The sequence below is a fragment of the Scyliorhinus torazame genome, chromosome 3 (assembly GCF_047496885.1).
Source record: "Scyliorhinus torazame isolate Kashiwa2021f chromosome 3, sScyTor2.1, whole genome shotgun sequence".
In the NCBI taxonomy this organism is placed as follows: domain Eukaryota; kingdom Metazoa; phylum Chordata; class Chondrichthyes; order Carcharhiniformes; family Scyliorhinidae; genus Scyliorhinus; species Scyliorhinus torazame.
Window position 1 is genome coordinate 149,782,851 of NC_092709.1, and position 22,819 is coordinate 149,805,669.

The following is a 22,819-nucleotide window of genomic DNA, read 5'->3' on the forward strand; positions in this document are numbered from 1 at the left end:
GTGTGAGTTGAGAGTGATCAGATGGTTGACCGATCTTGACGGAACAGAGGATATCGTTCATCCACTTCCTTCACTGGGTAGCTGACCTCTTCTGCAAACCTTTAGCACAACCAGCTCTCAAGTCAAACTGTTCACTTTGCTGGAAGTCCTGCGGCCAGAGTGGGGCTGGAGAACATTGCAGCGGGCCTCGACTGCATCCAACAGATACACCAGTGAGATGTAATTGAACGTGGGCACTGCGTGCTTTGAACCTTTGGAAGCCACATCTTCAGTGGAGCTGTCCTAAGCTACAGAGGCTGAATGCTGTGCAAGGGCGCCATTTAAACAGAACACCCAGAGTTATGAAGTCACGACAGTGTGGGTGAATCAGATGCTACCCACCAGCAAAACGGTGTGTCATCTGTGAGTGAATAATTAAAGCCGTCTGAATCTACACGATACAACATGAAAACTGGCAGAATCTCATTTTTTACACTTGCTTTCACAGAAACTCCGGGCCATAGAATCTCATAATATATTCCTAAACTGTTACACAGAGCCAATTTAAGTCAAAGAACATTTCTTACATATCTAAAAACATGCATTAAAAAAGCAATGCATAATTAGAAAGATAAAGGGCGCAATTTAATGGCCACCTTCTGCTATTCAGCACTGGTCCTCACAAATGAGGAGCAGGCAGAACGACACTTGGGGGGGGTATACAGGCAATTGGAGGCCCCTGGGTGGTTGCTATCTGGGCAGAGTAGCACCTTGGCACTGCTAAAGCCACCTGGGCACCTTGGCACTGCCAGCCTGGCACCCTGGCAGTACCACCTGGGCACCCTGGCAGTGTCACCTGGATGCCAACCTGGTACTACAGGGTGCCCAGGTGGTACTGTCAGGCTGTCAGGGGTACTGCCAGGGTGCTAGACTTCCAGTGCCAAGGTGCACAGGTGGCATTTGTCTACGCTAGGGATTGGGCGGGGGTGCCTCGCCGTATGAGGTGGGATGCAGGGGCTCGAGCACCTCCCGACTTCTGAGTTGGGGCCTTGAGAGGGCCCCCAAGGGTTGCATCAGGGGTCGAGAGGTCGGGGCGCCAATTTTAAATGGCTCTCTGATCTCTTCCTGCACTGCAGGGAATGTGACCGAGTGCATCCTCATCAGGGCGTTCCCTGCTGAGTGCCGAAAAAACCCAGTGCCGCTTGATAGCGAGGTCGCTCCTGGCGCTTTTTCTTTGTTTGATCATGTCCAAAATTAAGGGAAAAGATTATTTCCAACAATAGTCTGGGCAAATTCAATTCACACTGTTGAGGGATGGAAAAAAACAATGAAACGTGGAAATGATTGGTACTGGCAGAACTGGTCTGAACATGGAAGATGGAAGTCCAGTCGCTCTGGTGCCAATGGTAATTGTGACAATTCTGAACTGCATATTCCTTCTGCAGAAATAAGGATCCTCCAACAAGGACTCTAATCAGTGACTGCTTAACAGATCAGAGAACCTGAATGTCAGACACGGAACAATTAATTGTCCTTGAAGTTTTATGTTTTTAGGATATTACGACTGAGGGAGAATTTTACTTTAAAGGATGTTGGTGTATGTAGGATGTTGAAACATCAAATAATGCTGGCGAGTTGGGAGTTCCACAGGAACTCTTCAACTTCCGCATTTAACTGGGCCCTGTTTCGAATATCACGCTCGCATCATATGCCTGTGAACTTATGGGACAATTGACCTTTTTACCATTCACAATATAACAGTGTAGCACATGGATAATTTACTTTGGCCCGAAAAGGAGTCCAGAGGGTCAGTTGATCTTTTCTGATTTCAGCACAAAGAGCTAACTTGAAGCTCTGGAAAGTCACGTATCTTTTCTTCTGATTTAAACTTCCTAGAAAGTTTGTCTCATGTCTATCCTTTGAAGTCACAACACAGAAAAGGTTTAAAATCATTTCCTTTAAAAATGTGCAACTTGTTGTGGACAACAAGGGAAGGAAACAGAGGAAAGTAATCCCACACGTCAATCTGTCCGTAACAGGAAGTTCTGTGATACATGGGATACCCCTAAGGAACCAACAGGTCTGCAATTTAAATATGCAAAGAGCCAGTTGACTGAGGATTTAACCCTGGATTCCAGTTTTAACTGCTGACAGTGCATGGATTTACTAAGCTGTTTCAAACTCACCAGGGTCTACAAGGCAAGAGTGCTTGAGAGGAATTTAGAGGGCTGTGAAATTGAGGGTGCTGGAAAGCCATTGAACATTGAGCAATGACATGTTGGCCTAAGAGAAAAGCTTTTGATTACAGAACTTGTTCTGTGAGTGTGTTTTCACAGCTTTGGCGGTACATTCCAATGCAGTAGAGGCTATTTCTGTGACCCGAATTTTATTTTGACTCTTATCTGCATTTCCCAACGGGCAGGCTTCTCAGCAGCATGGGAGCAGTTAATAAGAGTAACAGCATCAGCAATACCACCAGTGGCAGGAGGAGCACCTACTGCACTACAGAACAGAGTGGATGGCCACAATGCCCCAGTTCTCAGGAGGCAAAACCCAGAAGACAGGGTGTACATCCAGAGGATCATCTTGCTGAAAGTTACTGAATACCAGTACATCAGATTTTCATGACGGGTAGTTGCTGACATCCTTCCAAGTGGGTCAGGTGGAAATCTGTTGTCAGTGGTGATCAAGGTGATCACAGTCCTGAATTTCCTCTCCTCCAACTCCTTTCAAGGGTCTGCTGGTGATATCTGCAGGATTCCATGATCTCATGTGCAAAATTGCATCTCCCAGGTGACCAACTCTTTATTTAGCAGCAGTGGAAATGGTGTCCACTTTGAAGCCAGTTCGAATGAGAAGGTCTCAGGTGTGCTGCTCTGGCTGGTTTCTCACAGGTACAGGGAGTTAGTTCTAGGTTGCACATGTGTGGGAGTCAAGGTGCCCTCATCACTGGGGAGTATTCATCAATCAAAAGGAATTTTATGCCATCGATTTTCAGGTGAGCTGTAACCCACTAGAACATCATTATATGAGCAAGATAGCCAGGGAGCTGTCATGATTGCTTTAATCTGCATTAATTAAGCCTCCCACAAATATTTACATCTCTAAAGATGTGGTGAGGAACCATACAACCGATGAACCAAAGGTTATGACAGGAGCTACGTGAGCACACAAAAGGGTTACTGAAGATGTGATGGGGTGTCTGGACAGGTCTGGGGCATCCTTCACTGTGTTCCAGCAAGGCTGTCCAAACTGGTAATGTTCTGCCGTCCCTTGCACAACATAGTTGGCTTTAGGAGGAGCAGGGTGATGACACGTATCCACCTTCAGCAGCAAGAGGAGGAGGAGGAACTTGATGTGACCAGGTCTCCTAAAACTGCTCACCTATCTGTCAGAGAAACCCCTCACTAACTCATACAGGCAGGACTCAGCTAACAAATGCAGATATGCCTCCCCCAACACAAAACATTTCCACAGTTATAATCCTTTCACCTCATTTTTTGTTTTTCTCTATTCTTTCATAGGATGCGACAAGGCCAGCATTTGTTGCCCATACCTAATTGCCTGTGAACTGACGGCAGATTTCCTGCCCGAAAGGAGATTCGTGGACCAGATGGATTTTGATGATGCCGTGCTAGGGTTCAACCCATGCTGCCAGAGCATCAGCTGGGTCTCTGTATTACTAGCCCGGTCACATCACCACTATGCCACCATCTGCCCCATTGATATTCATTGCTTGTCATCCACTCTGTCATTTTCCTCAAGGCTGAAGGCCTACTGGCCAGCCAAAAGGCAACAATGCAGATGAATGGACAATGGAGACTTATAATAAGCTTCATGGTGCAAAAATAGTGCGAATTTAACAAACCTTTAAACATCAATTCTCATCATTTATTTGTAAGATCGTATCACCTTAAATCAGAGAGTGGCAACAATTTTCATGTACGAGTAGAACACAAACATCACTGTCAATCAATTCAAGGCGAGTGCCAATGACAAATTATTTCTCTTAATTTTCTGGCTATTTCTATGTGGTACTACCCCTGCGGTTTTAGCAGAGCTGGAGAGAGGCAGCTCAGATACCTCCTCTGACACCTGAGATGCTCATGGCTGTATACTCTGTGTTTAGAAGCCCATGGGGACCCATTGAAGACTGTCACAACTGTAACTGTGCAGGGACATTCTCAGCCATCAGGACGGGAGGCGGTATATGGGTCACTGATGGAGGGGGTGGCAAAAAGATAGGAATGGAAGCAACTTGAGCATGTGCTCTTTCTCGACTTTTCTGCTCATGTCCCACCCACACTTCCCTGGTAGCCAAGAGTTGGAGGGCACATTGCAGCACTTCAGTGAGACGCTCTTTGGCCAAGGTGAGGCTTTCCTCCATCTTATTGAAACTGTGCAGACTATTGCTCAGAGTCAGCATACACTGGTGAACACCTGAAAGTTAATGGGCGAAATTCTCCGTTATCGGCGGAAAGTCCGCCGATCAGCGCAAAAAACGGCGGAAATCCGACTTGCGTCACGTCGGAAAAATGGGTCGATAGTCTCCGGCCCGAAATGGGCTAGCAGCGACGTAACGGGATCCGCGCTTGCGCAGTGGTTCACGCCGTGCAGCGTCATACGCGCCGCACGGCGTGACGGCTCATAAGGCCGCGCTGCTCCCCCCCACCCGACCGGAACACCCGACCGCAACACCCGACTGGATGGCTGACCGCCGCTCAGCCCCGAGGTTCGAGTCACGCGATGTGGAGGCGCTCCTGGACGCGGTGGAGCAGAGGAGGGATGCCCTGTATCCCGGGCACGGCCGCAGAGTTGCCCCACGCCACAGCCGGCGTCTGTGGAGGGAAGTGGCAGAGGCCGTCACCGCTGTGGCCCTGACACCACGGACAGGCACCCAGTGCCACAAGAAGGTGAACAACCTCGTCAGAGCAGGCAGGGTGAGCCTCCCCATATCCCCCCTCCCCCATATCCCCCCTCCCCCATATCCCCCCCTCCCCCATATCCCCCCGCCCCATATCCCCCTCCCCATATCCCCCCCTCCCCCATATCCCCCCTCCCCCATATCCCCCCTCCCCATATCCCCCCTCCCCCATATCCCCCTCCCCATATCCCCCCTCCCCCATATACCCCCTCCCCCATATCCCCCCTCCCCTATATCCCCCCTCCCCCATATCCCCCCCTCCCCTATATCCCCCTCCCCCGTATCACCTGATCACTGCCTGATGTCTAACCATGCATGCTTCATTGTGTATCGCAGGACCAAACGTCCAGGCACCCATCCCCGCAGATGCAGACCGCCCGCAGGATGCCCCTCGGAGGCCATGGGAGACGGAGAGACCCGGACCCTCCGGCATGCGACGCCCGCAGGATGCCCCTCGGAGGCCACGGGAGACGGAGAGACCCGGACCCTCCGGCATGCGACGTCCGCAGGATGCCCCTCGGAGGCCACGGGAGACGGAGAGACCCGGACCCTCCGGCATGCGACGCCCGCAGGATGCCCCTTGGAGACCACGGGAGACGGAGAGACCCGCACCCTCCAGCATGCGACGCCCGCAGGATGCCCCTCGCACACCACGGGAGACGGAGTGACCTGGAGCAACAGGGAGACGACACCCCCGTCACGTGCGGGAGCGACCACCCAGCGATGAGGGGGGCAGCCACAGGCCCCCGTCACATCCGAGCCAAGACACCACTACCCAGGACACCACTACCCAGGACACCACTACCCAGGACACCACTACCCAGGACACCACTACCCGGGACACCACTACCCGGGACAGCAGTACCCGGGACACCACTACCCGGGACACCACTACCCGGGACAGCAGTACCCGGGACAGCACTACCCAGGAAGACGAAATACCGGACGGTGACTCAGAGTGGATGGGTGGAGACGAACCCCCACCCCAAAGTGCCATGGACTCAGAGTGGGACGAAGAGCATGACACAACGCCACTGCTGTCACCAACACCCTCCACCATCGCAGAAACACTCACCTCGGTTGGGCACTTTAGTGATGAGGCGTCTGGTACACTCACTGGTGCGCATAACACAGCCGTCCCGGTACAGCAGGTGGAGGTAGGAGCAGCAGAGGGGCCGGGCGGTCGGAGGGCAGCCCAGCCCAAGCGAACATCTGCCGCCCAGATGGATCCCGGGTTCCTGGAGTTACCACACCCACACATAGATCCGATGCAACCACCGACCCGGAGACAAGCGAAGAGGGTGACGGGCGGCTTGCGGCGGCTGCGGTCGCAGGTGGAGGAGTCCACCCGCGTCCAGGAGCTGGGAGTGGTGCCGGTCATGCGTGCCACCCAGGCCGACACCGCACGGGTGGCGTCCGCGGTGGAGGCAATGGGTGCGACGGTGTCAGACATGGGGAACGGTTTGCGAGGCCTGGGACTTTCCGTGCAGGCGGCGTCTGTGGCCCAGGAAATGGCTGCCCTCTCACAGGAGGCCATGAGCCAGTGCCAGCGCCAGATGGCAGAGGCGCTCAACGCCATAGCTCAGTCTCAGCAGGCCATGGCCCAGTCTCTGCAGGCCATGGCCCAGTCTCAGCAGGCCATGGCCCAGTCTCTGCAGGCCATCGCTGAGGGCATCGGCGCCAGTGGCCATGTGCGAGCCAGCGTCGCACTGTCACAGACAGGGTTTGCCAACCCCCTGGGCTCCATGGCTGCAAACCTGCAGACCCCTGTCGATACCAGCACGGGCCTCCAGGACTGGCAGCGCCAGATGTCGTGGGGGCGTCGGATGGCCAGTCCGTTCGCATCCCCCACCCATGTAGAGGCCTGGGGGCCATCGGGCACCCCGAGGGAGGAGGAGGTGGTGTGGTCCGTCCCGGCTCCCTCTGTAGGGGAGGTCCCGGTACACCGCGACACCTCGGACTCCCCCCCTTCCGTCCCAGGTGCATCGGGTGGGCAACGGGCAGGACAGGCTGGCAGCTCGCCATCCCAGTCGCCCGGGCCGCAGCCTGGCCCATCTAGGCCAGGACGCCCCAGGAAACGGCCGCCAAAGGGATCCAGTGTCAGAGGGCAGGAATCACAGGAGTCCACCTCCAGTTCTGCTGTACCGTCTGGGGAACCACGTAGACGTAGTCAAAGGGCCCGTAAGGCCAAACAATTAGACACTGAGTAAGTTGGCACGGGTGCAGGGCACAGATGAGTTTTAGGGGCTAGGGCACGTGCATGAACTCCTTTGGTTATTAAAGTCAATGTTACACCTACCGAAGCTGCATTTGTGCTCTGTCCAAAGTGTGCGGGCGTGTCATGTACGTTGAGCGCAAGTGTGTGTGTGAGGGGTGGTCATACTTCAGCCCCAGGTGAGTCTGTCCCCTTCCCCCTGGGCCGCCATCAACATCCCCCGGGCAGAGGACGGGACCGTGCGCTGCAGTGTCACAGCCGCATGCAGGGATGGTCCGGGTGGATGGTGGTACTGTGGCCATGGGTCAGACATAGTCCAACGATGTAGAGCCAGGAGCTCACCGCAGGGCGGGTTGTCATCATCCTCCATGGCCTGCGATAGACACGCGTCCACCCGCAACTGTGTGAGCCCGGCCCGTTGTGCCGCCGGTGGATCGGCAATTGGGGGGGGGGGTGGTGTGCATGCGGGTGGGGTGTGTGGGGTTGGGGAGGGGGGTGAGGGTGCTGGATGGGTGGATGGGTGGGGGGTGTGGGTGGTCGGCTGTTGTCATGGTGTGCGGTCTGTGGCCATACTACCCGATTCCCACGCCCATCTAGTCAGTGAAGCGGGCGTCTATCAGTCTGTCCCGTGCCAGCTGGCCAGCCGGTAACGGTGGACAGCCACCCACCTGTGTCTACCCCGTCTGCCCTGACCATTGCCCCCATCCCCCTCATCTGGGGAGGACTGCGCCTCTTCCTGCTGCTCCTCCACTCCGCCCTCCTCTGCCTGCGGCACATCGCCCCTCTGCTGGGCTGTGTTGTGCAGGACGCAGCACACCACAATGATGCGGCCGACCCTATCTGACCGATACTGGAGGGCGCCCCCAGAGAGGTCCAGGCACCTGAAACGCATCTTCAGCACGCCAAAGCACCTCTCGATCACTCCCCTTGTCGCTACATGGGCATCATTGTAGCGGTTCTCCGCCTCATTGCGTGGCCTCCGTATAGGCGTCATCAGCCACGATCGCAATGGGTAGCCCCTGTCGCCCAGCAACCAGCCCCTCAGCCGGGGATGGCGTCCCTCGTACATGCCGGGGATGGATGACCGCGACAACACGAATGAGTCGTGTACACTACCTGGGTGACGGGCGCAGACGTGCAGGATCATCATGCGGTGGTCGCAGACCACCTGTACGTTCATCGAATAGGTCCCCTTCCTATTAGTGAACACGGCCCTGTTCTCTGCAGGTGGCCGCACGGCGACGTGCATCCCATCGATCGCGCCCTGGACCATGGGGAACCCGGCAACGGCAGAGAAGCCCACGGCCCGGGCATCTTGGCTGGCCCGGTCCACGGGGAAGCGGATGTAGCAGTGCGCCATGGCATAAAGGGCATCTGTCACTGCCCGGATGCACCGATGCACCGATGTCTGCGATATGCCGGACAGGTCCCCACTCGGTGCCTGGAATGACCCCGTTGCATAAAAGTTCAGGGCCACCGTAACCTTGATGGACACGGGGAGAGGGTGTCCCCCGCCAGTGCCACGCGGTGACAGGTGTGCCAGCAGGTGGCAGATGTGTGCCACGGTTTCCCGGCTCATCCGGAGTCTCCTCCTGCATTCCCGGTCCGTGAGGTCCTGGTATGACTGCCGGGGCCGGTACACACGGGGCGCCCTCGGGTGCCTCCGTTGCCGTGGGGCCGCGACGTCCTCCTCCCCCTCCTCGTCCTGTCGGTCAGGTGTCCCTCCAGCCTGGGCGGCTGCCGCCTGCCCCTCTGCAGCAGCCTGCGCCGCCTCTCTGGCACTCTCCTCCTCCTCCTCCTCCTCCTCATCCAGGGCAACATAGACATGAGCGGCTGCCACCACGGCGGCCAACATCGCTGGATGGTCTGAAAACATGACGGCCTGGTGGGGGGGAGGGGAACGACGACATGTCATCATTGCCCATATCCCCTCCTCCCCCCAGCCAGGTGGCATGGACCGCATGGGTCCAACTGTTGGAGGCTGGCACCTGGCCAGGTGGACCAACTCATTTGCCCTCCCATCACCCACCCCGGCACGGACCCCCTCCCCAACCTCCACCCCAGCACGGACCCCCCCCCCAACCCCCAACCTCCACCCCGGCACGGACCCCCCCCCCAACCTCCACCCCGGCACGGACCCCCTCCCCAACCCCCAACCTCCACCCCAGCAAGGATCCCCTCCCCAACCTCCACCCCAGCACGGACCCCCTCCCCAACCCCCAACCTCCACCCCAGCACGGACCCCCCCCCAACCTCCACCCCGGCACGGACCCCCTCCCCAACCCACAACCTCCACCCCAGCACGGACCCCCCCCCCAACCCCCAACCTCCACCCCGGCACGGTCCCCCCCCAACCTCCACCCCAGCACGGACCCCCTCCCCAACCTCCACCCCAGCACGGACACCCCCCCAACCTCCACCCCGGCACGGACCCCCTCCCCAACCCCCAACCTCCACCCCAGCACGGACCCCCTCCCCAACCTCCACCCCAGCACGGACCCCCTCCCCAACCTCCACCCCAGCACGGACCCCCCCAACCCCCAACCTCCACCCCAGCACGGACCCCCTCCCCAACCTCCACCCCAGCACGGACCCCCCCCAACCCCCAACCTCCACCCCAGCACGGAACCCCCCCCAACCTCCACCCCGGCACGGACCCCCTCCCCAACCCCCAACCTCCACCCCAGCACGGACCCCCTCCCCAACCTCCACCCCAGCACGGACCCCCCCCAACCCCCAACCTCCACCCCAGCACGGACCCCCCCCCCCAACCTCCACCCCGGCACGGACCCCCTCTCCAAACCCCAACCTCCACCCCAGCACGGACCCCCCCCCCAACCCCCAACCTCCACCCCGGCATGGACCCCCCCCAACCTCCACCCCAGCACGGACCCCCTCCCCAACCTCCACCCCAGCACGGACCCCCCCCCCCAACCTCCACCCCGGCACGGACCCCCTCCCCAACCCCCAACCTCCACCCCAGCACGGACCCACTCCCCAACCTCCACCCCAGCACGGACCCCCCCCCAACCCCCAACCTCCACCCCGGCACGGACCCCCCCCCCAACCTCCACCCCGGCACGGACCCACTCCCCAACCCCCAACCTCCACCCCAGCACGGACCCCCTCCCCAACTTCCACCCCAGCACGGACCCCCTCCCCAACCTCCACCCCAGCACGGACCCCCCCCAACCCCCAACCTCCACCCCAGCACGGACACCCCCCCCAACCTCCACCCCAGCACGGACCCCCTCCCCAACCCCCAACCTCCACCCCAGCACGGACCCCCCCCCAACCTCCACCCCAGCACGGACCCCCTCCCGGCACTCCCCCGGAGCCCAGCCTACACTAACCACCCCCCCCCCCGCCGCACACACGCACACACAAGCCGAGACACACCTCTCCTCACGCAATCAGTCTGCGGCCACGCCATTTCCTGCCCAGAGCCAACCCCCCAGGCCGTCACTCACCTCCTCGCTGGTCGGCGTGAGCCTGGAGCACCGGGTCACGCCGCTGAAAAGGAGGTTTGATTCACGTCGACGTGAACGGTCATCACGTCGACGGGACTTCGGCCCATCCGGAAGGGAGAATATCGGCAGGCCGAAAATCGGCTGCCTTGCGCAGACCCGTGACATTCTCCGCGGCAGCGGCGCCATTAACGCCCCGCCGACTTTTCTCCCTTCGGAGACTTCGGCGGGGGCGGGATTCACGGCGGCCAACGGCCATTCTTCGACCCGGCGGGGGGTCGGAGAATGACGCCCCTAAGGTGGGCTGAAAATCGCCTCCTAAATTTTTTACAATGTGTTCTCCAACGATGGCTCTCCACTGCTGTCCCTGTCTCCAACATCTGTTTCTGCTCACTTGTGATGTATCTTTCACCATATTATAACCCCACCAGCTGTATTGGTGGGTCCATCATCGTGTGTATTAAGTTAGCAGAGGGTGCGCATGAATTGTGTGAAGTTGCTTTCTGAGAATGCTTGACCTCCACTGAACACACCTCAGCCTCCTCCTGCACCAGCTCCTGTACAACGTGTGAAAGACTGCGGGAGATGAAAGACATAAATTAGAACTGACAAGGGGAAAGGGATCAAAACCATCATCACGCAGCTAATCATTTTTTCAGTTACTGCTGACATCAGGTCAACAAGAATGATGGTCCATGTCATGTGGATGTGAAATTTAATTTCTGTCATCAGGTATCAGGGAAACCCCATCTCTCTATCTCCAACGGCTATATCCTGTGACACAGAGGCAATGGTCACCGAACTGGTCATTCAGAGAGGGTCCGGAGGCCGCCTTTCTATGTTGAGTTTCCATTAGCAATGTTTCTTTCTCTGGCCCGACAATTGCAGAATGGATTAATTGTGACCCTTTCCAGTGGCCCTTTAAATATTGAAGTGGAGATGCCGGCGTTAGACTGGGATGAGCACAGTAAGAAGTCTTACAACAGGTTTGTTTCGAATCGCTAGCAATCGGAGCACTGCTTCTTTCTCAGGTGAATGAAATATTGAAGTTTTAACAGTAGGGTTCAAGTGCTTTTCCTGTTCACCCACTCCAATTGGGAAGGAAATCTGGAAGTGGAATACTAATGGCATGGCTGACTTCAGACACAGATCACTGACATACCCACTTGAAGGCATAATATAGCACCCCTCTTTTATCACAAATAGTAACAAGGATGCCACAATACTACTTACATTGCCACAAAGCTTTCAGGCATTGTGAATTTATAACTTTGTGGTCTTGATTGGTAAGCGTGTTGCTGTCTTGCATAACAATGTCACACTGGCTGCATTACCGTTATCTTGCACTCTGCTGTATTCACATAGAACATAGAACATACAATGCAGAAGGGGGCCATTCGGCCCATCGAGTCTGTACCGGCCCACTTAAGCCCTCACTTCCACCCTATCCCCGTAACCCAATAACCCCGCCCAACCTTTTTTTGGACACTAAGGGCAATTTATCATGGCCAATCCACCTAACCTGCATGTCTTTGGACTGTGGGAGGAAACCGGAGCCCACCCAGAGGAAACCCACGCAGACACGGGGAGAACGTGCAGACTCCGCACAGACAGTGACACAGCGGGCAATCGAACCTGGGACCCTGGCACTGTGAAGCTACAGTGCTATCCACTTGGGCTACCGTGCTGCCCTAATCTCACCTTTGAATGTATTATATTTGAGGCAAGATTGCTGGGTGTTGCATCATTGACATTTCCCTTAGTTGATACCAATTTCTGCATAATGCGGCTCCATTTAGTGGCATTACTTCAAATTATCTCAGCTCTCGCCCTAGCTCAGCTATTTCAGCTAGAAGCCAAGTCCTCTCTGTCCGATGTGGGATATGAACGTTTTTTGCCATATGATCCAACCTGGCAATTCTTTACCAGTATGTCGGTCATATATGTACCCCCTCCTGTTTTTCCAGCTGCTTGTCTCACATGAGCTATTGGATAAGTGATATCTTGGGAAAATCATTTGAACTTGTCTCCACAATACAAATCCAGCTGGTGAAGGTAATGTTGCACTCAATGGTTTTGCCAATGGGTCTACCTTTGCAACATGGAAGTCTTGCTTCATTTCCTGACCATGTGTTATGCCAAGCTATTTTATTGAGGATAATGCAGTATTGAAGTAATGTGATCAACGCCCCATTTTGCACACATGTTTTGAAATGGCTTGCCCATGTGCCGAGGACCGATGTCTGAGAGAATTTCTTATGGTGCCCCAAACAAACTGAAAATGGTACTCAGTGTACCAGCAATGGCTGCACTCAACTTATCATGTAGTTGTCTATTTATCGGTAACTGGTAAAAATAGCCTATCACCAGTGGATAACCATCAGAACAAACAATAAATAGACCTATGTCAATTCAGACCCACAGGTACGATGAGGTTTGTGAAGTATCAATCGCTCCTTGTGCAGGCGACACCAATGTGCCTGATATATCTCGCACATTCTCGTAGTCTCTCTACATCACTGCTGATCCGTGACCAGTATAAGGTTTCTCTTGCAAGACATCTCATATGTTCAATGTCCTTGGAGCCTGATGTAGGTACACCAAAATGCCTGGTCTGAGTGACTCAGGTATGTGAACCTGTCTACCCTTGAGTAATATGCCTCTGAATCTTCCTAATTCATCTAGGTAGGCGCATAATTATCGTAAAGTTCCCTGGATTTCCTGGGTGAGATTCTCTCATCCCGTGGCAGAGTGTTGATGCTGTCCTAAACGCCATTGCGTTTTACGACGGCGTGAACGGGCTGCTCTGAGGAGCGATTCAGGCCTGCAAATGGGGCCAGCACAGGCGCAGATGTGCAGGATCTTCATCTGGTGGTCGCAGACCACATGAATGTTCATGGAGTGCGTCCTCTTCCTGTTCATGAACACATCGCTGTTCTCCGCTGGTGGCCGCATGGCGACATGCACACCACTGATTGCCCCCTTTACCAAGGGTATCCCGGGCATCCTGGTGGGCGCGGTCCACAGGGAACTGGATGCACGGATTTGCGATGTCATACAGGGCATCAGTCACTGCACGGATGCACCGGTGCGGCGACAGCTGGGAGATGCTGGACAGCTCCCCACTCGGCAACTGGAACGACCCCGTTGCATAAAGGTTCAGGGCCACCTTGACGGCCACCTGGAGAGCATGTCCTCCCCCAGTGCCACGCGGTGCCAGGTGTGCCATCAGGTGGCAGATGTGGGCTCATCCGGAGTCTCTCCTGCATGCTCTGCCCGGCAGGTCCTCGAACGACATGCGGCGCCGGTAAACACGAGGCCTCATCGGACGCCTCCATTGCCTTGGCATCAACATCACCTCCTCCTCCTCCTGCTCCTCATGCACATCAGTATCATCCTGTCGTTGTCCTCCTCCTCCTGCACCAGTTGGGCGGGCGGCCCTGCAGTCTGAGCGGGTGCCACCTGGCCCTTTGCAGCCCGCCCCTTTGCTGCGGCTGCTGTTGCCGCAGCCTCCCTGAGCCGCCTGCGCCGACGCTGCCACAGGGCTGCATGCAGGGCAGCGGCTCCTGCCACGTTGGCCAACATCGGTGGCTGGTTCCCAAACATTATGATCTGCAGGGGGGGTATACAACATGTTTAACGATAGCGCATGGCCCCCTCTACAGCCAGGTGCCAGGGGCTCCCTGTCAGCCCCGGTCGGCTGATTGGGCCACAGCCACATTCACACAGACCCGTGCCCACACCCTCCATGCTCCAACCACTATTGCCCGTCCCTCCTGCTAGCGCCAACATTGGATGGCACTGCCCTCACGAGGGGCTGCCATGGGTGCGGCTAATTTTATTAGCAGGTTAGAACGGTGCCGACGTGACCTGGGGTCACGCCATCGGGACTTCGGCCGCAGAATCCCCGGGAGCCAGGAGAATCGATGAACGGACCCCCTCGGGCGATTCTCCGGGCAGTGCGGCACCGATCACGATCACACTGTTTTCACTGGTTGTGAGAATTGCAAAACGGCATCGGACCGCGTCGAGCGAAAAACCGTCGCCATTGCCGATTCTCCGAACCGGCTCGGCCTGAGAGTATCCCGTCCCCTGCATTGCATCAGGCACACCTTCAATTATGGTTTTCCATACTTCTTGGAATACTGGGTCTTTGGATGTCTCTTCTTGCAATTGCTGAGACCTGTGTTGTACAGAACTCATCCAATCGACTTGTAACATCTTTGACTTCTGTGTCTCATGAATTGACTTTCAGATCTAATGAAATGTCTGCATTCCTTGATTGGATTCGGCAACCTGCTCAAGGTGTCAATCCTGTCCTGCTCTATTTTGTCCGGTTTGACCGTGGATTTGTCTTGGATATTAGAGCTGCATTTTCTCAGAGGGTCTATTGATGAAATTGCATCCTCACTTGGGAATTAACTTTGGCCTTCAATGTGTGTTTTCCAATCTTCCGAAGGCACACATTATTAATGGTTACAAATACTTCCAGTGGTGCGATTGCACCTAAGAGCCTAGTTGTGATTAGAATCTGGAACGTTTGCTCACTCTTCTTTGTAAGAATTTGGTCATCAACGCTTTCCATTGTGTCGGCTTTGTTTGCAACTTTGTGTACGCACTTACTTCTATGTCTGGCACACTCTCTGTTGCTGCCAGTGTGTTGCACATGTTTTCAACTTGGATGTGGCTTGCTGTGACCACCTTCTGAATTGTGTTTCCTAGATTAGTTTGCCCAATTCCCTTTGATGCCACATGTCTTACAGTACTCCTGATATGCCGGATAGCTTCTTATTGAATGAAGAAGACAACATCTTCCACCCAGCTTTTGAATAGCTTCTTTGGGTGTCGATGCTCTTACCAGCTCTGTAATTCTTTCATATAATTCAGTTTTGGAAAAGTCTCAGTACCTTCTTTTGTCCCCATAATGACTGACAAATTAATCGGTTGACTCTTTCAGTTGCCTCCTACATCACATAAATTCAAACTGATGTAATTTGAAATTGATTTTCACACATAATTGGTCTTTTTGTGTGGTCCATATTTTCTCAGGGTCTTTCTAATTATCTTCTGATAAACCTGAAGTATTTAATATTCATTTCTAATGGGTGGCATGGTAGCACAGTGGTTAGCATTGTTACTTCACAGCACCAGGGACCCAGGTTCGATTCCCGGCTTGGGTCACTCTCTGTGTGGAGTTTGCACTTTCACCCGGTGTCACCGTGGGTTTCCTCCGGGTGCTCCTGTCTCCTCCCACAGTCCAAAGATGTGCAGGTTAGGTGGATTGATCATGCTAAATTGCCCAGTAGTGTCCAAAAAGGTTATGTGGGGCTGCTGGGTTATGGGGATAGGGTGGAGGAAGGGTGTTCTTTCAGGGGCCGGTGTAGACTCGATGGGCCAAATGGCCTCCTTCTGCACTGTAAATTTTATGAATAGTTATTTTTATTTTGAACTGCTTTTTTATCTGTTTCTGATACAGCCAACGCAAAGAACCGCAGCTCTATTCTGTGTTTGAACAGTTTGAATTCGGAAAGAAGAATAGCCACTGCTTTCCAATTCGTAAACAAGAAGTTTACTGACATTGTGCTGATGTTGACAGGATTTTCTGTGATTTCCGAAGTACAAAGAAGCTTTCCTGCCTTTTTTCACAGAAAATTTTCAATGTATTGCTGCCCACATTGCTTTTTGCCGTCAAGTCCTGTTTTTGAACAGCCTGGCGCTGCGAGGCTATGGCACTGCTGCTCCCCTCTGCATGCATTTTTTGACCTCACCCATGAAGTAGTGTTTTGGTACGAAGGCATCACCACACCCCCAGTAGTTGTAATAGCTCCGATGGCTTCTTTCAGCTTTTGTAAAGCCTGCCTTTGAATCAACCTACACTGGCCCGATTCAAATCCATTTTCCACTGATCCGGTGATCCCTTTATACAATTACTCACTGTTCCCAATGGAGTACTGTCTCCAGGTAGCTCTTCACGTCTCGTAGCTTTGTTGCATCCCGGTTGAGACAAGAAAGAAAATAAATGTACATCGAAATCAATTAGACTCCTCTGTAACAATTATCATTTTTTCTTTTTGAAATGGACAACATTTACTCTAACTAACCATGACTTATACCAGAGGAATTTCTAACCCGCAGGCTAATCATCAGAAACTCATTGGATGGGATTTATTGGCTGTTCCTGAAGGGGAGGATCGTTCGGTCCTTCTGACGGTGAGCCCCCACTGCGTGTTCCTGGCAGCAGAGGGTGCAAACAATGGGAAACCCCATTGACGGCGCGACTGGAAGATCCTGCAGCCAGCCAATGGCGGGCTGCCTTCACTGCAAAACACACCGTGGGAGGAGCAGAAAATCCCACCCAATATCTCTAAAAAAGGCACTAATGCCCCTTCCTGAAAATGCACAAAACCTCTTTACATGTATGAAGAAGAATTCGGGGCAGAAAGACCCTTTGTCTCCAAGATCAAAAGGAAGCCCGACTCTTGTCAAACATCTCAAGATTCCATCACTGGGAGACCACACCCTCTGTGCAAAATCTAGGAGAGGTGATGAGAGGCTTGTCACATGATCTCCCCCAAGTTGCTAGATCTTGTAATATTGCCCTGAACTCACGCAGTTGCTGTTTGACATCTGAAGGAAGCAGTAACTCCAGGCAACAGCCTGCACTGTCTTCATCTTACCATTGATCAGGTAGCAACAGAAGGAACTCTGTTCAGCGACAGTTGCCTGACCCTCATCCAAAACTGTGAACTACTGGAAGTGTGATACTCATACATTCAAGCTTAATTCAACCCTCCCTTGCCTTTTCCCTTCGTGGAAGTCTTGTTTCTTGAAAGATGGATCACCCTGCAACAATCAATTTAAGGGTTGGGGAAAATACGCTATCGCTTATAAACGGAAAATCAAAACACGTTCTTGTTTATGGATGGATAGTGTGAGGAGAAATCAGAGCTGTTTATATTAATCCCCCTCCTGTCCATAACAGTTGGCAACCTCTGCTTCCCTTGTGCTCTCAGTTTTTCTGATGTTTCTTGTTTCTTTGAGGTTCCCAACTTCAAAGACCTGCAGTGTCTCTGTTTTTGTTTTTGATGTGTGAAAACCATGCTGCATGTGGTGACCTTTGCTGTGCAGAGACATAGAAACAAAAGAAATGTCTTGGAAGTCAACATGTCCCAGCTCAGTGTTACATTGACATCATATCCTGTGTGATGATGTGTACAGATTATGGATATGCACTCTGAAAGGCAGACAACAGCAGTACCACTGTCATCGCCACACTGCCAATGTCTGTAACGGTCACAATCACATTGAACCTTTTTCATAGAGTCATTGCTGGTTACAGTACCAGTGACTACTCAGCCTGTCTTGACCTTTCCAGCTCTCTAAAAATGCATCTCAGCTAGTCCCCTTCCCCCATCATTTCCCCATAGTCCTGCAAATCTTTTATCTTCAGCCCCTTATCAAATTCCTTCCTGAACACCATGATTAAATCGACCACCATCATACTCTCATGTAGTGCATTCCAGATCCTAGCAACTCGCTATGTAAAAATATATTTCCTCATCTCGCTGTTCGTTCTTTGGCAAATCACCTTAAATTAGTGTCCTTTGGTTCTCAATCCTTCCAGCAAAGGGAACAGTTTCTCCCGATCTACTCTATCTGGACTCCTCATGATTTTGAACACTTCTCACAAATCTCTTAACCTTCTCTCTCCAAGAGCAACAACCCCAAATTCTAAAATCTATCAACAGGACTGAATTTCATCATCCATGGAATCATTCGTATGAATCATTCCTGCACACTCTCTGAAGCCTTTTTATCCTTCCGAAAGCATGCTGAACTGAAGTGGAGCCAAATCTCCAGTTGAGGCCAAACCAGGGTTTTATAAACATAGATTATCACTTCTTTGCTTGTGTGCTTCTATTTATAAAGTCCAGTATTCCATATGCCTTTTTCACCGCCTTTTCAACCTGCCCTGCCACTTTCATTGATTTGTGCACATTTATGCCCCAGTCTCTTTGTTTCTGCAAATCCTTTAGAATTGTAGCCTGTATTTTAGATCACCGTCCTCATTCTTCTGACAAAAAATGCATCAACTCACAAATCATTGCATTAAATTTCATCCGCCACATTTGTCTCCCAATTCCACCAGACTCTTGATGTCCTCTTGAAGTTTATCACTCGCCTTCTCAGAGTTCAAAATTTGCAAATTTTGAAAGTGTGTTCTGCACACTCAAGTTGAGCTCATTGATTTATATCAATAACAGCAGTGATCCTAGTACCAGCCCCTGGGAAACACTACTTGCATACCTTCTATCAGTCCAAAAAAAACACTACTGTTCCTCTCTCTTAATCAAATTCATATCCATGTCACCACTTCGCCTTTTATTCCATTGGTTTCAACTTTGCTGCCAGGTTCCCGGACCGGATTCCTGGCATGGCCTAGATGCCACCTTGGCACTGCCAGCCTGGCACCCTGGCACTTCCATGGTGACACCTGGGTTGCACTGCCAGGATTCCCAGGTGGCACAGCCAGGGTGACAGTCTGGGAGTCCCCCCCCCCCCACAGTGCCGGTTCGCCTGGTCCATGCTTGTGGAAACCAGTGCTAAACGGCACCCTCTTGGGGTCTCCAAGGTGATTCCATTAGATCCCGTGCCTTCGGCAACTCCAGCGTGAACATACTTAAGTGAGCTTAACTGCGCACTAATGTGCAAATCTGGATCCCACTCACTGAGGGCGGGATCCAGATCGTGATGCCTCGCGAAATCACGCGAGGTGTATCGAGCTTTGTAAATCTCGCGAGAGGCCTCTCATGAGATTTACCGGTCTTGTCGCGTCCCTCGTCGGGGGACGAGGCCATTACATTGTACCCATATTTCAAGATGTTAAAGGGAACAGAATGGGCATGTTGGGAGAAATCATTTCCACACATTTGGGAGTCTAGAACTAGGGGCGTCATTCTCCGACCCCCCAGAGGGTCGGAGAATGGCCGTTGGCCGCCATGAATCCCGCCCCCGCCGAAGTCTCCGAAGGGAGAAAAGTCGGCGGGGCGTTAATGGCGCCGCTGCCGCGGAGAATGTCACGGGTCTGCGCAAGGCAGCCGATTTTCGGCCTGCCGATATTCTCCCTCCCGGATGGGCCGAAGTCCCGTTGACGTGATGACCGTTCACGTCGACGTGAATCAAACCTCCTTTTCATCGGCGTGACCCGGTGCTCCAGGCTCACGCCGACCAGCGTGGAGGTGAGTGACGGCCTGGGGGGTTGGCTCTGGGCAGGAAATGGCGTGGCCGCAGTCTGATTGCGTGAGGAGAGGTGTGTCTCGGCTTGTGTGTGTGTGTGTGCGGCGGGGGGGGGGGGGGGGTGGTAAGAGTAGGCTGGGCTCCGTGGGAGTGCCGGGAGGGGGGTCCGTGCCGGGGAGGGGATGGGGGGGGGGGTCCGTGCCGGGGTGGAAGTTGGGGGGGTACGTGCTGGGGTGGAGGTTGGGGGGGTCCGTGCTGGGGTGGAGGTTGGGGGGGGGGGGTCCGTGCTGGGGTGGAGGTTGGGGGGGGGTCCGTGCCGGGGTGGAGGTTGGGGGGGGTCCGTGCTGGGGTCTAGGTTGGGGGGGGTCCGTGCCGGGGTGGAGGTTGGGGGGGGTCCGTGCTGGGGTGGAGGTTGGGGGGGGGTCCGTGCTGGGGTCTAGGTTGGGGGGGGTCCGTGCCGGGGTGGAGGTTGGGGGGGGTCCGTGCTGGGGTGGAGGTTGGGGGGGGTCCGTGCCAGGGTGGAGGTTGGGGGGGGGGTCCGTGCTGGGGTGGAGGTTGGGGGTTGGGGGGGGTCCATGCCGGGGAGGAGGTTGGGTGGGGGTCTGTGCTGGGGTGGAGGTTGGGGGGGGTCCATGCTGGGGTGGAGGTTGGGGGGGGTCCGTGCCGGGGTGGAGGTTGGGGGGGGGGTCCGTGCTGGGGTGGAGGGTTGGGGGTTGGCGGGGGTCCATGCTGGGTTGGGTCGTGCCGGGGTGGAGGTTGGGGGGCGGTCCGTGCTGGTGAGGAGGTTGGGGGGGGTCCGTGCTGGGGTGGAGGTTGGGGGGGGGGTCCGTGCTGGGGTGGAGGTTGGGGGGGGTCCGTGCCGGGGTGGAGGTTGGGGGGGGTCTGTGCTGGGGTGGAGGTTGGGGGGGTCCGTGCCGGGGTGGAGGTTGGGGGGGGGTCCGTGCTGGGGTGGAGGTTGGGGGTTGGGGGGGGGGTCCGTGCTGGGGGTGGAGGTTGGGGGGTGTCTGTGCCGGGGTGGAGGTTGGGGGGGGGGGGGGTCCGTGCTGGGGTGGAGGTTGGGGGGGGGTCCATGCTGGGGTGGAGGTTGGGGGGGGGGTTCGTGCTGGGGTGGAGGTTGGGGGTTGGGGGGGGGGGGTCCGTGCTGAGGTTGAGGTTGGGGGGGGGGGTCCGTGCCGAGGAGGGGGATGGGAGGGCAAGTGAGTTGGTCCACCTGGCCAGGTGCCAGCCTCCAACAGTTGGACCCATGCGGTCCCATGCCACCTGGCTGGGGGGAGGAGGGGATATGGGCAATGATGACATGTCGGGTCGTTCCCCTCCCCCCCCACCAGGCCGTCATGTTTTCAGATCATCCAGCGATGTTGGCCGTCGTGGTGACAGCCGCTCATGTCTCTGTTGCCCTGGATGAGGAGGAGGAGGAGGAGGAGGAGCGTGCCAGAAGAGGCGGCGCAGGCTGCCGCAGAGGGGCAGGCGGCAGCCGCCCAGGCTGGAGGGACACCTGACCGACAGGACGAGGAGGGGGAGGAGGACGTCGCGGCCCCACGGCAATGGAGGCACCCGAGGGCGCCCCGTGTGTACCGGCCCCGGCAGTCATACCAGGACCTCACGGACCGGGAATGCAGGAGGAGACTCCGGATGAGCCGGGAAACCGTGGCACACATCTGCCACCTGCTGGCACGCCTGTCACCGCGTGGCACTGGCGGGGGGACACCCTCTCCCCGTGTCCGTCAAGGTTACGGTGGCCCTGAACTTTATGCAACGGGGTCATTCCAGGCACCGAGTGGGGACCTGTCCGGCATATCGCAGACATCGGTGCATCGGTGCATCCGGGCAGTGACAGATGCCCTATATGCCATGGCGCACCGCTACACCCGCTTCCCCGTGGACCGGGCCAGCCAAGATGCCCGGGCCGTGGGCTTCTCTGCCGTGGCCGGGTTCCCCATGGTCCAGGGCGCGATCGATGGGATGCACGTCGCCGTGCGGCCACCTGCAGATAACAGGGCCGTGTTCACTAATAGGAAGGGGACCTATTCGATGAACGTACAGGTGGTCTGCGACCACCGCATGATGATCCTGCACGTCTGCGCCCGTCACCCAGGCAGTGTACACGACTCATTCGTGTTGTCGCGGTCATCCATCCCCGCCATGTACGAGGGACGCCATCCCCGGCTGAGGGGCTGGTTGCTGGGCGACTGGGGCTACCCGTTGCGATCGTGGCTGATGACGCCTATACGGAGGCCACGCAATGAGGCGGAGAACCGCTACAATGATGCCCATGTAGCGACAAGGGGAGTGATCAAGAGGTGCTTTGGCGTGCTGAAGATGCATTTCAGGTGCCTGGACCTCTCTGGGGGCGCCCTCCATTATCGTTCAAATAGGGTCGGCCGCATCATTGTGGTGTGCTGCGTCCTGCACAACACAGCCCAGCAGAGGGGCGATGTGCCGCAGGCAGAGGAGGGCGGAGTGGAGGAGCAGCAGGAAGAGGCGCAGTCCTCCCCAGATGAGGGGGATGGGGGCAATGGTCAGGGCAGACGGGGTAGACACAGGCGGGTGGCTGTCCACCGTTACCGGCTGGCCCAGCGGGCACGGGACAGACTGATAGATGCCCGCTTCACTGACTAGATGGGCGTGGGAATCGGGTAGTATGGCCACAGACCGCACACCATGGCAACAGCCGACCACCCACACCCCCCACCCATCCACCCACCCAGCACCCTCACCCCCCTCCCCAACCCCACCCACATGCACACCACCCCCCCCCCCGCCCCCCATTGCCAATCCACCTGCGGCACAACGGGCCGGGCTCACACAGTTGCGGGTGGACGCGTGTCTATCGCAGGCCATGGAGGATGATGACAACCCGCCCTGCGATGAGCTCCTGGCTCTACATCGTTGGACTATGTCTGACCCATGGCCACAGTACCACCATCCACCCGGACCATCCCTGCATGCGGCTGTGACACTGCAGCGCACGGTCCCGTCCTCTGCCCGGGGGATGTT